Here is a 6,000-nt window from a genome sequence, read left to right as displayed (position 1 = left end):
ATCAGAAGAGCAATGAAATACCTCCGGTGACCATTTCAATTCTCAGGATTCTCAAAGCTAACAAAACCCTTCCCTGTGATCCAGAGGTGCTTGGCTGACAACCTGGACCAATAGTGCATGTAAAATGAATGATAATGGCTTCCCCTGTAATTTAGCTCACAGATGAATCTTAGGCGAGATTTTTCTATTGGGTTCTAACAGTTTCTGAAAATTGATGCCCTAGGAGGTGCAAAGTGGAATGCCCAACACAGCTCTGATTATCATCTGCAGCCTTTGCATGCATTACGGTAACAGAAGGGCTAGGCTGCTCTCAGCAACCTGAAATCTTTTACTAAGTCAAACCTTAGTACTTAACGCGTACAGGTACGTCCTCATTTATGAAATAGGTATGTTTCTGGAAAGATGATGCAAATTAAAATTTGGGGGTAGAAGGGATCAAATTATATTTGAAATTCTCTTGGAACACTCTCTAATCGATGGCATTATGCTACTGGGGATTTTTCCTGTAAGTAATTATCCATTTATTTATTTAGTTAGTTTTAGCATAGAGTTTTTGATCCTTTCAAGGCAGGATATACGTATATTTTCTCTCTCAGACTTCTAGAGAAATAAATAAAAATTTAAAGTTACTGTGATCCAATCTGCTTTCGTGTCATCTTTTCCCTCAATACAAAATAGGTTATTTTACCTGTTTATTTTAAAATACCACCCACTTTTATATCATAATCTCCATTTTACAGGTAAGGTGAAAATTCAGAGGGGTTAAATATCAGAGTTAAATAGTGTATTCATTTGCTAGAGCTGCCATCACAAAGTACCACAGGCTGGGCAGCTTAAACAACAGAAATTTATTTTCTTACAGTTCCGGAGGCTGGAAGCCTGAGATTGAGGTCTTGGCAGGGTTGGTTTCTTCTGAGGCCTCCTTCCGTGGCTTGCAGATGGCCATCTTCTTCCTGTGCCTATATGTACTAACCTTTTCTGAAGATATCAGTCACGTTGGATCAGGGGCCCCCCCGCCCCACTCCAACGACCTCATTTAGCCTTAATAACCTCTCTAAAGACCCTATCTCCAAATACAGTCATTCTGTGGTACTGGGGGTTAGGACTACAATCTGGGGGACACAATTAAGCTCATAATACACAATTAACGAGTGAAGGGCTCGGACTAGAGCCCAGCACCCCAGAGGCCTAATCCAAGGCTCTCGTCCATTGTACCTTTCCGTCCATGTTTATTCCTAGCTATGTGTTGTTTGTGGAATTACTTTAAGAGTAAGGTATCAAATAAATGTAAGGTTTCATTTACGTTCCTATGTTTCATCTACAGCATTTCTGCTATAATGCAACATATGTGTAACTGTAAAAACCCTTGCCTTCTGCAAAATTGCACATGAAAAATAAGAGTTTGTGGGGAAAATAGGGTTAGGCAGCCCACTCAAGAGCTGCAGACCTTTGGAATAGAGCACTAATAAAAACATTAACAGTCCTAAAAAATCCTCTAACGGCATTAGCACCTAGCCTCAAATCAGTCTCCCATATTTGGAGCCTTAAACCTCAGAGCTCGGGAGTCATCTTCCTACAAGATGTACGTATCAAATAACATTTGCTTCTAATAGAGACCATTTTCATCAAAATTTAATAATCCGATCCCGAGTTTAGTCTTCATAAAGACGGTGTCCTCATACTCTCCCTAATTTTGTTATGAGTACCCAGTTCCTGGGAACCAGTATCCTAATTGCTAAATGCACACATACTTCTATCTCCAAGCACTGGTTAGGTGATAATTATCATTCTAACAGCTACCATTTACCAAGCAGATACTAGGTGATAGGCCCTGGGCTAAGTCCCTTAAACATCTATAATCCTCATGACAACTCTGCAAAAGAAGTATTTTTATCCTCACTTTTCAGCCAAGGAAACTGAGGCTCATAGAATTTGTGGGACTTCTTTGAAAACACACAGACACCCAACAGTGTGGCCAGGATTTGTTCCTGGATCTTACTATAGTGTTCAAAAACCTTTGCCTGTTCCACACTTCACAGATAAGCTGGCCTGTTAGATTTAGGTCGGTCCATTCAACCAGCCACCGGTTTTGATAGTTAACTGTAAGAACCATCACCATCCTCACTACTTTGCTCCCAAAAGTGAACACTCTAATCAAATGTGCTTTCTGACCATCATAATGTGTGATGACTTTTTATTTCTCATGAGACAGAAAATAGAGCAGCTGAGGTGGTCCATCAACGTTTCACATAAACTGCTGACATGCTAGACTTCCAACCTCTTCCTGTATGCTTTGATTTTATTTTGTTTACCTAAATCCAAAACTTAATAGTAATCTCTGTTAATTTTCATTATGTCAGTTTAAGCCCATTATTCCAGGTGTGTGTTATCTTTTTACACCTGTCATCTTTTCTATTAACTCTCCCTCACAGTCTGGACCTCTCTGCAAATTTGATGAATATTATATATGCCCCCATTTAAGTCATTTAAGTTCTGAACAGAACAAGATTAAGTTTAGGACACTTCCTTCTTCTAAAGAATCCCTCTCTGGTCCGCCTGCCAATGCAGGGGACGCGGGTTTGTGCCCTGGCCTGGGAGGATCCTACATGCCACAGAGTGGCTGGGCCCGTGAGCCATGGCCACTGAGCCTGCACGTCCGGAGCCTATGCTCCGCAACGGGAGAGGCCACAACAGTGAGAGGGCCCGCGTATCGCAAAAAAAAAAAAAAAAAAAAAAAAAAGAATCCCTCTCTGATCACAGAGGCATGCTGTTAATCCATCCAACTCTCCTATCATCTAGATTTTCATGAAAGGCTATAATCTTGCTGAGTATAAGATACAGCTTGTCGATGCATTTGGTTTTTCAACCAAAACAATTACAATGAACAGCTCTGCTTTTCTTTTAGGTACTTAGAAATCATTAGATTTATAATTTGTTTTCAGTTATCGCCCAGGATCTGCATTACAATTTAGTATTCCAACTGTTTTTTCTTTTGTTAACAGCAGTAGCATGTGTTCACTTCCTATCTACTGGCCCTGCTCACATTGTCAGCAATGTCTCATTAAGTTTTATCAGCAGTGGATTGGTGGTCACATCTGTAGACTCTGTAAGCACCTTGCATATGTCATTCAAAACTGGAGGCAGCAGGGGCTTCGCTGGTGGCGCAGTGGTTAAGAATTCACCTGCCAATGCAGGGGACACGGGTTCGAGCCCTGGTCTGGGAAGATCCCATGTGCCGCGGAGCAACTAAGCCCGTGTGCCACAACTACTGAGCCTGTACTCTACAGCCCGCAAGCCACAACTACTGAGCCCACGTGCCACAACTACTGAAGCCAGCGTGCCTAGAGCCTGTGCTCCGCAACAAGAGAAGCCACCGCAACGAGAAGCCCGCACACCACAACGAAGAGTAGCCCCTGCTCACCGCAACTAGAGAAAAGCCTGCACGCAGCAACGAAGACCCAATGCAGCCAAAAATAAATAAATAAAAATAAAATAAAATAAATAAATTTTTTAAAAATGGAGGCAGGAATCTATTTGAAGGCATGGACTTATTTAGATTTAAAGTTCTTATTCTATCCTAGTTAAAGGTACCCTTGTCTACAATGTTTACCCTACATTTTAGAGTCTGGAGACCATATTCCTTAATAGATGAAAAGAACTGAATATATCTGTCTTCTTTCCACCTTCTATTATTATAACATTTTCTTTCCCAAATTTGTACATATTTTTCTTCTTGCTCTGAATGTCCTTTTTGTGGTCTTTGGTGTTTCATGTGGACTATTGAATATTAAAATTAACCTTTCTTACACTCTTTAAACATGAATCCTCATTTATGTCGCCATTCTCCCATGGCTCATTAACATCTGAGCTCATCAAAGAACTCCCTGGGTAATCACATCTCTCTCTTTAGACACTTCCCATAATATTTTGAATGACTCCTTCAAGATTCTGGTCCAAAATCTTGTGCTTTTGTCTCAAACCTCATTGGATACAAAGTATATATTTGCCTCACAGGTTTACAGATGTTTCGGAGCTATTGTAACACATATACTTGAATTTGCATGTTTTCTTAATTTATGCAATAATTTACATAAGCACTGAATTTTTGAAGAGCTTACTAGATCTCATCAATAACTGAATTCGGGTCTTATTTTTAAATGTCTTCATGTTACTAACACATTGATTTACTTATGAGATACCTATAACTAATCTATGAAATACATAATTCTTTGCGGTTATTTTTAATTTAGTGAATCTAAGACATTAACTTTATCAGATTTACATAAAGAGAGAATAATCAATTCAGTTAAAAATTTTATATTGTTTTAACAGACACTATACTGATTAAATAGTATATTAGTAGTTTCAGTCACATTTTCAATTCCAAATGTTCCAAGCTCTTTAAAAATTTCAGGGCTTAACAAAAGCCAAAACATGTTTTGTCAATATATCTAGCCTTAATTTTTAAACCCATGTGCACTCTAAAAAGGATTTCATTCATCTGTTTTTTATTAATTTATCCTGAACTCATCAAAATATAACACTGGAAGAACTACTTGATGTCTTCAGAATTTAAATTTTTAAGTTATTTCTAGGAATTACAGTAAGTAGGAATCAACTCCCAAACATCTAAAATTAATTCCAAAATGTATAATTCTAAAGATGAAAACCTTATTAAAATTGCTTACTTAGGGCTTCCCTGGTGGCACAGTGGTTGAGAGTCTGCCTGCCGATGCAGGGGACACGGGTTCGTGCCCTGGTCTGGGAAGATCCCACATGCCACGGAGCGGCTAGGTCCGTGAGCCATGGCCGCTGAGCCTGCACGTCCGGAGCCTATGCTCTGCAATGGGAGAGGCCACAACAGTGAGAGGTCTGTGTACCGCAAAAAAAAAAAAAAAAATTGCTTACTTAGAGACACTTGGTGAGGTTAAGAACTTACAGATAAACAGTGGGTTCTGCTACTCTTCAGAAGCCTGAAGCAGTATTTGCTAAGAGAAGTTCATATCTATAAACAAAACAACAAACTTATACCATGCTTCTGACCACATCTCCCCATTAAGTTGACATGGATGTCCTAATGCAGAAAGATTAGGCTGATACATGAAAGGCCTCAGGAATATAGCCCAACTAATGATCATGCCAAGTGGTTGGAAGAATGTACAATGGGAGCTAAAGCTGACCCTTGGCTTGGTAGATGTCCTATCCTTGGTCAACTGTGTGTTCTTGCTGTCCAACATGCTGCTTCACCCATAGAAGATCTTCATAAATATTCTTTATAGACGTGTCCTAATAGATGAATGAATGAATGAATGAATGACTCTATGGACCACTTGTTAATGGACTTGAGACTGTCAAATGGCTTATTGCTAAAGTCAGGAATGTTTCTGGACCCAGGAGAGCCTAAGCGTACAGAACATGGGTACTGTGGATGCTGGCAAGAGGTAACAAGTGTCCAAAAGAAGGTGGTGTGCTGGTAAATGTCTAAGAACCAATTTGGAAGGAAATAAAAATCCCTCCTTAGTCTATTTTCATAGTGTAAATACTCCCACTACGGCCAAAGTGGCATGACTGATTGTGGAGATGGGAAGAGATGCACACAGTCAGCTATCCCTGAGAGAGTATGAGCAGCTTCAGAGCACCAGTGAGCTAGTCAGCACATCAGAAGTATTCAATACTTACATGTAGGCTATGACCCTTTTTCTGTGATTGTGTATGCATATGATTTTATTCAAATAAAATGCGAGATTAAATGCTTTAATTGCCAATTATACAGAAATGCAATCATTAAAATTGACATAACAGATGCATATTTATTGACATGGAAATATATTTCATATCAATACTTATTGATGGGGGAGATTTCAAAAGTTAATATGCCATAGCAATTTATTGAAAATATAAATACATAATCAAATCCACACCCAGAACAGTTCAGAGTAAAATGGCAAGATCTCAAAGAAAAAGATCAAATATCAAGAGCAATCAGAGAAAATAGACATC

This window comes from Phocoena phocoena, chromosome 4 (assembly GCF_963924675.1).
Source record: "Phocoena phocoena chromosome 4, mPhoPho1.1, whole genome shotgun sequence".
Classification (NCBI taxonomy): Eukaryota; Metazoa; Chordata; class Mammalia; order Artiodactyla; family Phocoenidae; genus Phocoena; species Phocoena phocoena.
Note: the sequence above shows the minus strand (reverse complement) of the source record.